The sequence below is a fragment of the Gallinula chloropus genome (genome assembly GCF_964237585.1).
Source record: "Gallinula chloropus genome assembly, chromosome: 19".
NCBI lineage: Eukaryota > Metazoa > Chordata > Aves > Gruiformes > Rallidae > Gallinula > Gallinula chloropus.
The window spans coordinates 12,966,820-12,978,788 of NC_140104.1; the positions used below are offsets into that span (position 1 = coordinate 12,966,820).

Here is an 11,969-nt window from a genome sequence, read left to right on the forward strand (position 1 = left end):
TTATCAATGACCTGGATGAAGGGATCAAAATGTTCCTTCAGTAAGTCTGAAGATGACACTAAGCTGGGAGGAAGTGCTGATCTGCCTGAGGGGAGAGAGGGTCTTCAAAGGGACCTGAACAGGCTGGACCAAATGGCTGAGACCAATGGGATGAGGTTTAACAACACCAAGTGGAGTTGGTGTTTTTGCACATGGGTCACAACATCCTAAAGGTCTTTTCAAACCTTGTGATTCTCCGATTCTGTGAAATGTTTCCATTTGCACCAGGGGAGAGTTAGGTTAGATGTCAGGAAGAATTCCTTTACTTAAAGGGTAGAAGAGTATTGGAATAGGCTGCCCAGGGAAGTGGTGGAATCAGCTTCCCTGGAAGTATTTAAAAGGCATGTAGGTGTTGTGCTTCAGGTCACAGTCTAGGCATGGTGAGGCTGTGGTTGGACTCAATGATCGTAAGGGTCTCTTTCAACCTTAGTGATGCTATGATTCTATGGCACAATTCCAGGAAATTCCTGTTGTGTCATTGTGTGAAAGCATTGCCATTTCAGACAAGTAGTCGACTGATTCAGCTGATGCAAATGTGCTTCTAAATATTTAATTAATGTCAGGAGATAGTAAAAGAAAAAAAAAAATTCTGCACATTTCCAGGCAGACATGATGGAAAGAGAGCCCAGCTCCTCATCAAAAAGTGTATGGGTCACACTAGATGTGCAGATACCTCATTAGGAATAAGATAAACGTGTCCCATCATATTATAGCTCAGACAATGAAGAAAGACAAAAACTTCAAATAAATAAAAACCCTACTAAAAAGGGCCAGTAATATGTAGGAGAAGGTAAGCAGTTTATTGCTGCTTAGAAAGATCCAGTCATTAGTTTCCACACAGCATCCTTGAGCTCCTGGTTCCTCATGCTGTAGATGAGGGGGTTCACTGCTGGTGGAAACACCGAGTAAAGAAATGTCAGTACCAGGTCCAAAAATAGGGAGGAGATGGAGGGCGGCTTCAGGTAGGAAAACACACCAGTGAAAATAAACAGGGAGACCACGGCCAGGTGAGGGAGGCAGGTGGAAAAGGCTTTGTGCCGTCCCTGCTGTGAGGGGATCCTCAGCACAGCCCTGAAGATCTGCACATAGGACACCACAATGAACACAAATCACCCAAAACTTAAACAGACACCAAAAATTATAACTCCATTTTCCCTGAGGTAGTCATCTGAGCAGGAGAGCTTGAGGATCTGGGGGATTTCACAGAAGAACTGGTCAACAGCATTGCCCTTGCAGAGGGGAAGGGAAAATGTATTGGCTGTGTCTAGCACAGAATAGAGAAACCCACTGCCCCAGGCAGCTGCTGCCATGTGGACACAAGCTCTGCTGCCCAGGAGGGTCCCGTAGTGCAGGGGGTAGCAGATGGCAACGTAGCGGTCATAGGCCATGACAGTGAGAAGACAGAACTCTGTGACGATCAAAAATACAAAGAAAAAGATTTGAGCCACACATCCTGTGTAGGAAATGGCCCTGGTATCCCACAAGGAATTGGCCATGGATTTGGGAACAGTGGTGGAGATGCAGCTAAAGTCAAGTACAGAGAGGTTGAGTAGGAAGAAGTACATGGGGGTGTGGAGGTGGTGGTCACAGGCTATGGTGATGATGATGAGGCCATTGCCCAGGAGAGCAGCCAGGTAGATGCCCAGGAAGAGGCAGAAGTGCAGGAGCTGCAGCTCCCGTGTGTCTGCAAAGGGCAGGAGGAGGAACTGGCTGATGGAGCTGCTGTTGGACATCTGCTGCTGTCAAGTGTGGAGACCTGTTGAAGGAGGAAAAGACAGAGAGAATTTGGGGAAATCCCTTCCACTACTTATGGAATGCCCTCAGGTTGACTCTTTGTATTCAGGGAGACTTTTGGCAGGTCCCTTTTGGGAGGTCTGCTTTGTGCTGGCTTGAGTCTGTCACTGATGGAAAGAGGGAAGTCCTGTGGGATGTCTGTAGACAGGGGTCCTGAAGTGAGTGTCATCTCAAGGTCTTCCCCTCCAATGGATGTGCCCAGAGCCCCAGTTAACTGGGTGACAAAGACAGCAAGGACAGGGCAGGGACAGAGGGAGAAATGCTCCAGCCATGGCTGGAAGTACAGGGACAGACAGACAGGCACTCAGGGCTTTTTCCTCTCTGCAGGTTGGTCTGCCAAGGAGAAGACTCAGCCTGAAACCCTGGAACTCTGTGTGCAGTCTCTGCTGGGTGGCAGAAACCAGGGGGTTGGTGAGGGAAAGGGTCTGCATTGCAAGGAATGTCAGGGAGGTACTAAATCCCCACTGTCAAGGCATTGCTGAGAGCAGCTCCTTCTCCATACATGACAGTCTCTGCTGCCTGGAGCTGTCCCTGCAGCAGCTTCTCTTTGCCCATGTCACCTCCCGCTCTGTGCTCACAGACCTCATCCAAACTGCCCTGTGCTCAGCTCTGCTCTGCAGGCCCCTCCTGGCATCAGGGCACTGCCCCGGGGAACCTCTTTGTGTCCAGGGCTCAGGAGATGCTCTGACAAGTCTTAATGACCAATGAGTTTGCACTGCCTTCTGCAAAGTTATCGAGAAAAGCTCAGCTCCCTCTTCCCACCCAGTCACCAAGAGCAGAAAATTCAAGGCAAAGTCTCTTTTACCTTTCTCCTCCAGTGAGCTCTCAGCATCCATCAGCACTCTCAGCCTCACAGGTGCCTACAGGCAGTGTCCCCAGCCCTGTGTGCTTGGCAAAGGAGCTGCTCCTGGGCAGAGCAGTCTCTCTGCAGCGCTGCCGGGTTGCAATGGGCTCCCTCCATCCCAGGAGCCTGGCCCAGCTCAGCAGGAGAAGACCAGTTCTTGTAGGCTCCCTCTTGGTGTCGCAGGCCTCATGGGGATTGCTCTATGATCTCATCTCTGAGATCATTCTGCCTGGGAGCAGAATGATCAGCACAGGGAGAAATCATGCAGGGAGAAAGCACAGGGGGAGGTCATGCAGCTGTTACTCTCATTGGCAATACAGTCTTGACACCAACAATAAAATCAATCTATTGCATCACTAAAGGCAAAGAGAGCAGAGCAATGAGAAAAAAAAACCTAAAGAAATGATATTTTTAAACACGCACCTATGACCCTCCCTTCTTATCCCAAGGTCCACTTCACTCTTTAACTCTCTTCTCTCTCCGACTGAGTGGCACTGGGGGACAGGGAATGGGGGTTGGGGTCTGTTCATCACACATCATCTCAGCTGCTCCTTCCTGCTCAGGGGGAGGACTACTCAGTGCTCCCCTTGCTCCAGCATTGGGTCCCACCCACAGGAGACAGTCCTCCATGAACCCCTCCAACGTGAGTCCTTCCCACATGGCTTCAAATCAGCACCAACTGCTCCAGAGTGAGTCACTTTAATGGGGTGCCATCCTTCAGCAACAGGCAGCTCCAGCCTGGGTCCTCCACAGCCCTGCCAGCAAACCTGCTCCAGCACAGGCTTCCTATGAGGTCACAGCCTCTTTCAGTGTCCTCACATGCTCAACCTTGGGGACCTCTATCGGCTGCAGGTAGAATCACTGTTCCACATCATCCAACATGGGCTGTGTGGGAACAGCCCCATTCACCATGGGCTTCTCCACGGGCTGCAGGGGAATCTCTGCAATGAGGCTTGGAGGACCTTCTACCCCTACTTCACTGACCTTGTTGTCTGCAAAATCCCTTACACTTTCTCACTCCTTTCTCTGGTGGCAAAAAGGAGCTGCTGGGTTTTATTTCCCTTCTTAAAAATACTGTCCCAGCGTTGTGATTCACAGTGCTCTGATCCCCACGGCCAATACATTGTCACTGCCCCTCTGCGAGGGCAATGCCTGTGACCAGTTCTTCTGAGAAATCTCCCAGATCCTCAAGCTCTCTCACTCATGGTCCTACCTCAGTGAAATTGTAATCAGAGCATGTCTAGCTTTTGGGTGTTTTGTGTTCATCGTGGTGTCCTATGTGCAGATCTTCAGGGCTGTGCTGAGGATCCCCTCGCAGCAGGGACAGCACAAAGCCTTTTCCACCTGCCTCCCTCACCTGGCCATGGTCTCCCTGTTCCTCATCACTGCTGTGTTCACCTACCTGAAGCTTCTCTCCATCATTTGCACCTGGTAGTGACAATATTTAGTCAGTGGTTCCTCCAGAATTAAAATTTCCCATCTACAACATGAGGAACCAAGTGCTCAATGAAGCTGTTTGGAAAGTGATGACTGGATGTCTCGAAGCAGCAACAATCTGCTCATTCTGTGTATCACTGGCCATGTAACTCATGTTAGGACCAGTCTGTATTTAGTAGGGTTTTTAGCTGTTGGGTTTGGGTTTGTTTTCCTCTTCCTAGTTTGTCTCAGCTTTAATAACACGGACCACCTTCATCCCATTGCTAATGCAGTATCTCTTGGTCTTGTGTGACCCAGACACTGCGTAATGATGAGCTGTGCTCTGTTTCCATCATCTCTGCCTGGAAAGGGGCACAACTTTTTATTCCTTTTTTTCCCCCCTGACAGTTATAAAAATTTTACAAGCACATTTTCAACAGCAGAACCACTCAACTATGTTTCTGAATGACAGTGCTTTCCCAGCATGTTAGAACGGGAATTTCCTGGAACTGTACCATAGAATCATAGAATCACAGAGGCCTTTATGATCATTGAGTCCAACAAAGCCTACCCCTCCCTAGTCAACCTCTAGGCCATGTCCTCAAGCACAACATCTATAGGAACCTTTTAAATCCCTCCAGGGATGGTGACTCCACCACTTTCCTGCCCAGCCTGCTCCAATACTTGACTAATGTTTCAGTAATGAAATTCTTCCTGATATCCAACCTAAATCTCCCCTGGTGCAATTTGAAACCATTCCCTCTCATCTTGTCACTTGTTCCCTGAGAGAAGACACTGGCTCTCACCTCTCTACATTCCTCCTTGCAGGTAGTTGTAGAGAGCGGCAAGGTCTCCCCCTCAGCCTCCTTTTCTCAAGGCTAAAATGCCCCAGTTGCCTCAGCTGCTCCTCAGAGGACTTGTCCTTCAAGTCCTTCATCAGCTTTGTTGCCCTTCTCTGGACACACTCCTGCTTCACAGTGTCCTTCTTGTAGTGCAAGGCCCAAAACCGGACACAGCACTCGAGGTGCAGCCTCACCAGAGCTGAGGGTAATGGAACAATCACTTCCTACTCCTGCTGGTCACACTATTCCTGTTCCAGGCCAGGATGCTGTTGGCCTTCTTGCCCTTCTTCTGGACACAGTGCTGGCTCATGTTCAGCCAAGGTATCCACGGACACCCCCAGATCCTTTTCCTCCAGGGAGCTCTCCAACCACTCTGACCCAGGCCTGTAGCGTTGCCTGGGGTTATTCTGATCAAAGCGCAGGACCTGGCACTTGGCCACAAGAACCCAAGAACCTCATACAATTGGCCTCTGCCCATTGATCCAGCCTGTCCAGATCACTCTTCAGAGCCTACATGTCATCCAGACAATTAATGCTCCCACACAATTTGGTGTCATCTGAAAACTTACTGAGGGTGCACTCGATCCCCTCATCCAGATCATAAATAAAGATGTTAAAGTGGACAGGCCCCAGCACTGAGTCCTGGAGAACACACCTTTTGACCTGCCGCCAACTGGGCTTAACTCTGTTCACCACATGCCTTTGGGACTGGCTGCCCAGCCAGTTTCTAACCCAGCACAGAGTGTACCCATCTAATCCATGAGCGGCTAGTTTCTCCAGAGGGGGAAATGCTTTGGCAGACAGCTTTTAAGGCTTCACTGAAATCTAGATAGACCACATCCACAGCCTTCCCCTCATCTCCTGAGCAGCAGGTCACCTTGTCATAGAAGGAGATCAGGTTGGTCCATCACGATCTGCCTCTCCTAAACCCATGCTGACTGTGCCTGATCATCTGAGTGTCCTGCATGTGCTGCATGATGGGACTCAAGATGATTTGTTCTATCACCTTCCCCAGCACTGAGGTCAGGCTGACAGGCCTTCAGTTCCCTGGGACCTCCCTCTGGCCTCACTTCAGGATGGGCGTTGCAGCTGCTTGTGGTTTTTTTCTCCTCTGTGTGATTCCCAGAGGCTCTGTGACCATCGCAGATTCGCTCGGCCCAGGTCAGCAGCACCTATGGCCTTGAATTGGCTGATGTTTACTCTTCAGGACCTGCAGAGAGCTCTAGCTGTTCCTTACATGAGACATTTTCTGCAGCCCCAGTTCTCTCCCAGCACCCAGCTACACCAAACTGCGACAGTCACAAAATCCTTACCTCACAATGCACTTAACTCACAATCTGTCAAATTCCTTACCTCACAAACTATCTATCAGTCGATCTCCTGACCTCACAATCTATTTCTCAGTCAATCTCTTTACCTGACAGTCTATCTATGAATCAATCTCCTTACCTCAAAAACTCCTTAACTCAAAATCCCCTTTCCTCACAATCCAATTACCTCATAATCTATGTATCAGTAAATCTCCTTACTTCACAACCAATATTCAATCAATCTGCTTACCTTGTATCTATCAGTCAATCCGTTACCTCACAATCCCCTTACCTCACATTCCCCTTACCTCACAATCCCTTTACCTCAAAATCCCCTTACCTCACAATCTATTAGTCACTCTCTTTGCCACTCATTCTCAGTCAATCCCCTTACCTCACAATCTGTCTGTCAATCAATCCTGTGACTTCATAATCCCCCTAACTCTTAGTCATCATACCTCACAATCCCCTTATGTCACAATCTCTCTATCAATCCCCTTACCTCACATCTATCTATCAGTGAATCACCTTACCTCACAATCTATTTATGTCTATCAGCTTACCTCAGTATCTATATATCAGTCAAACTCTTTACCTCACATCTCCCCTTACCTCATCTTTCAATGTATCAGTTAATCCCCTTGCCTCACAATCCATCAGTCACAGAGTCACAGAATCATAGGGGTTGGAGGGACCTCAAGAGATCATTGGGTCCAACCCCCTGCCAAAGTGGGTTCCCTAGGACAGGTCGCACATGTCAGTGTCCAGAGGGGTCTTCAATATCGCCAGAGAAGGACACTTCACAGCCCCCTTGGGCAGCCTGTCCCAGGGCTCTGACACCCTTACTGGGAAAAAGTCTTTCTGCATGTTGGTGCAGAACTTCCTGTGTTGCAACTTGAAACCATTGCCCCTTGTTCTGCCCCTACAGACCATTGATAAGAGGCTGGCCATTTCACCCAGTGTCCAACAATTCAGACACTTACAAACATTAATAGGATCACCTCTTAACCTTCTTTTCTCAAGGCTGAATAGTCCCAGCTCAATCATCCTTTCCTCATAGGGCAGATGCTCCAGCCCTTAATTGTCTTTGTAGCCCTTCTCTGGACTCTCTCCAGGAGATCCCTGGCTTTTTTGTCCTGGGGAGCCTAGAACTAGACACAGTACTCCAGGTGGGGCCTGCCCAGGGCAGAGCAGAGGGGGAGGATCACCTCCTTTGACCTGCTGGCCACATTCCTCTTGATGCCCCACAGGATCCCATTGACTCTCTTAGCCACCTGGGCACACTGCTGGCTCATGGCCAACCTGTCATCAACCAGGACCCCCAGGTCCTTCTCTGCAGAGCTCCTCTCCAACAGGTCACCCCCAGCCTGTACTGATTCCAGGAGTTATTCCTTCCCAGGTGATGATGTCAGGCACTGTTAGGAACGATCCCTTGGTAGGGACAGACATGAGTCCCAAGGGTACTGGGGCTGCTACTGGGCTGCGTGGGATGATCTCAGGACAGGAACATATTTCTGCCCTCAATCCTCTTGTTTGAGATTTACTGCTGGACCTTTATCAGTTTGAAATACAGACACTGCTAGCACATGGAATGACATAGGCATCGTTAGGACCATTCCCTTGCCAAGGAAAGACCTGAGGGTCGTGGTTTTATCCCGGCTGAGAGCCGAGATCCATGCAGCTGCCTGCTCCTTAAAGGAAAAGAGCATGGGGAGAAGTGTGTGGTGGGTGTGAAGGAAGAGAAGGCAAAAGGAAGGGGCAAATAACAACCCCAAAAGCAAGAAACCAAAAGCCCTTGGGTTGGGATAAGTATAGTTTACTAGAATAGCAGAAAGATAAAATATAACAATGCTGACAGGACTTGAGAGCAAAAAACATATGAAGCTGTTGATACACAATGCAGTTTCTCACTGAACCCACAGCTCAGGCCGTGCCACCCAGAGCCATCCTGGAACCCGACTGTCCCCCAAAAACCACGCGTCCCGGAGCTGTCCTGCTCCTCCTCCCATAAGCCCCCCTTTACACTGAGCATGACGTAATTGGCATGGAATACTCTCTTTGGCCCGTTTGGTTACCTGTCCTGGCTTCACCCCACCTTTCTCATGAAGAGCTAAGAAAGTCCTTGACTATCTGACAGCAACTGAAAACATCAGGGTGTTACCAGCACTGCTTTCATTTTAACTCTCAAACACAGCATTCCATCTGCTGCTACGAAAAAAGTTAACTCCATCCTGACCAAAACCAGGACAAAGAGACAGAGTGTGTAGGCACTCTGTGAGCTTCCACCCTCATGGTGACTAGAGAGTAACCTCAGCTGGTGATGACCAAAAGCCTCCCCATTTCACTGGGCATTGGACTACCACTGGGCCCTGTGGTGTGCCAGGACACATCCAAGTGGCTCCATGACACAGAATGTCTGTATCTTCTCATTTTGTCATCCTGAAATTGCTCACTCTGATTTCCTGCTCCAATCAGCATTCAGGGAGGCACGTGTCAATGTTCTGAAGGAGTTTCATCACCCACAGCCCTTAGCAGCTTCTACTAAACCTCCAGGAATCTTCATTCTTATCATGGCCCTTCACACTCAGTGACTTTCCCCTGGAAGCTTGTTAGTGTGCAGCCACTATCATCAGCTTGTTCTTGCCTCTCAACTTCTGTACAGTTGCAGGGGGACTTTAAGGAGACACTGTCTTCTAGAAAGAGTTTTACTAATGTGATGATGTCAGCTAGCACAGGATACAGCACAAATCCATTTCTTTCTCAGTCGTGACTCACTAATATTTTCAGCTTCAAAAAACATTTTCATTTGACTGTAAAATGTTGCCCCAAACCCCTCCAATTTCATTTTCTAAAGATGGGCCTGGGGTCAGGGGACACAGCCGAGTAGAAGTGACCATAGGAGGCTGGGCAGGGTTTTCACTAGGGACAGGAGTTGGTGACAAGGCTCTGGGCAGGCAATTTGGCCAGGAATAAGGCCAAAGTGGGTGCTGGAGCTCTGCCAGAAAAGCCTGAGAAATTTATTCACATTTAAAAAGATACAAGCACATTTTCACTGACTGAATATTTCCAACCAATCAACTGTTGTTTTCCACAATCAGACTAAATTAAGAACTCTGGGGATAAGTATGAAACATAGTAGGAAAAACACACATCCTCCTGAGTCCTTGGGGTGTCAGGACACTGTCACACTGTGCACTGAAACTTGCCTTTTGGGTATTTCCACCTGCCCTGAGGATACCGACTGTGTCTCAGGGCCCCTTCTAAGCAGACTCTCTGGCCATGTACCCTGTCCTTTGCTTTTGGGATTTACTCCACACCCTTACAGTTTTTTAGTCATAGTTGGGGAATGTGTTTTATATTTTTTTATCATTTTTTTCAAAATGAGGAAGAATTCTGTTTCTATTCCCAGCCAGTCCTCAGGGTAAACGGGGTGGGAATTGTGGCAAAGAGGCTGCAACATTCAGCTGCAGACTCAGAGCAGAAGCCTGATGGAGGAAAAGAGTGCAACTCCCAAGCATCCCTTGGAGACATGGTTGGGTTGGGGAGGTGTAAAGGAGGGTCATCTAAGCAGTGTGGGAACTCAGAAAGACAGCTGTTGTGAGCTTTCCACACCTTCTTAGGAGGTTCACTATCAATTGGAGAAAGATGCTGTCACTTCTGTAATTTGAAAAACTAAAAAGCCTGAAAATATTAAAACTTCTTTTTTATTTTTTTAATTAAGTGCTCATTGAAATCTTCCACTTTAAATCGAGTCCTGAAACCTCTCCAATTAGCTGTACAAGCCAGGAAACTCTGAAGAAAAGACACAAAACTCGTTAGGGCTTTTTCAATTTTAATGAGCCCCATGGTGTATTTGGTGCTGATTCCATGAACTGCAGATCCTGTGAGGAGATTGAAGCAGTCTCTCCAAGAGTTAAGGTCAGAAGAAAAAGCTGAACTGCTGTAGAGTGTTAATTGGCCCCACTGAGGCCCATTACTGAGAAAGCCTCTCTCCTCATGAAGGGGTTAGAGCAGAAAATTGGAGTCTGTGATTTAAGGTAGACTAAGGCACTGTGCAGGTGGATGTGATGCTGAGTAAAGCCTTGATGTATTTTATCAAGCAGAAGAGCCAGCCCCATAGAAGTGGGATTCGGCCCCCTACATTGCCTCAGGGCTCTTCCTGGGCCAGTGTCACATGGGGTGTGTGATGCAGCGTGTGGTACAAGGGTACCACAGCTCCCAGCATCCTGAGGGGGTGCAAGGGTGCAGTGAGGCCCCAGTTCTGTGAGATTAGTATGTATGGTGGTTTAGGCCTGGCTGGAGGCCAGATGCCCACCAAAGTCGATCTATCACTCCCCTTTTTTTGGACAGGGGAGAAAATAGATATAGAGAGGCTCAGGAGTCAAGATAAGCACAGGGAGAGATCATCCTGTAATCAACGACACGGCAAAACAGACTCAACACAGAGTGAAGGACAAAAAACTCTCTCATTTATTACCCTGCACTACACAGACAGTGACACCAGAGTTGGGTAATGAGAAGCGTGACCAGATCTTAAAGCACCTTCCCCCACCCCTCCCTTCTTAGCAGACTTTATTTTAGTCAGGATTTTGCTCCCTTCTCTGGTGGCAAATGCAGCTGCTTGTGTTTCTCTTTCTCCTGTATGTGATTCCCAGAGGCGCTGTGACCATCGCCAATTGGCTCGGCCTTAGTCAGTAGCAACTCCAGCCTTGAATCAGCCAATGTTTACTCTCTGGGCTCTGCAGAGAGCTTCTGGCTGCTTCTTACAGCAGCCATTTTCTGCAGCCCCCATTCTCTCAAACAGCCTCACCCCTAATTTACTCCCAAATTCTATTAATTTTTCCCAGAATTCTCATAATTATTCCACAAATTCCTTAATTATGTTTTAAATTTCCTTAATTTACCCCAAAATTCCCTCATATTTTCCACAAATTCCTTCATTTCCCCCAAAATTCCTTTATATTCCTCCAAAATCCTCTAATTTTTCCAGCTGGGACAGTGGTGGAGTCCAGAGGGGCTCCAAGACACCCGGGGGGTCCCTGCGCCTCCTCTACAAGGCCTCTGGCTTTGACTTCAGCAGCACCCACATATTCTGGGCTCACCAGGCCCCCGGTAATGGGCTGGAGTGGGTCACACACATTAGCAACTATGGTAGCAGCAACGACTACGGGTCATCGGTCAAGGGCCGGTTCACCATCTCCAAGGACAACTCCCAGATCATGGTGATGCTGCAGATGAACAGCCTCAGGGATGGTGACATGGCCACCTACTACTGAGCCAGAGCTCCTGGTGGTGCTACTGGTGGTGCTGGTGGTGGCCTTGACCCCATCCCTGTATCCCCAGCTCCCTGGAGAACCGGTTTGTCCCATTCTCAATCTCTTTTAAGTCAACTTGGAGTGTTTCTGGCCAAAATCTCCCCCAGTTTCCTTCAGATCCCAACTGTGGGGCCAACCGACCCCTTGAAGGAAAACTTGGCGGCACAAGAACAGGCTGTCCCAGGCTGTGGGAAGAGGAGTCGGCCAGGAAGGAAGCCAGCTTGCCTGAGGAGAGAGATACAGGAAGTCGCCTCCACGTCCGTGCCCTCGTCCTTCAAGGGGAGAAAGTCTGGGCTGAGCCTTTACCATGGCTCCAGGGGTCAAGGTTTGGGTTGGGGTTTGGGGCAAACACGGCCGAGCCATGAGGGGAATGGTCAAAGGACCCAGACATTACCATTCCACCCCAACC

At 48.8% G+C, this 11,969-nt stretch overlaps 1 pseudogene across 1 annotated transcript; it reads right to left on the minus strand.

Moving 5' to 3' along the window:
* Nucleotides 1-848: 848 nt before the first annotated feature.
* Nucleotides 849-1,772, minus strand: LOC311199088 (olfactory receptor 14A16-like; annotated as a pseudogene). Its single transcript has one exon. The product of its transcript is annotated as an olfactory receptor 14A16-like (transcript).
* Nucleotides 1,773-11,969: the final 10,197 nt, after the last annotated feature.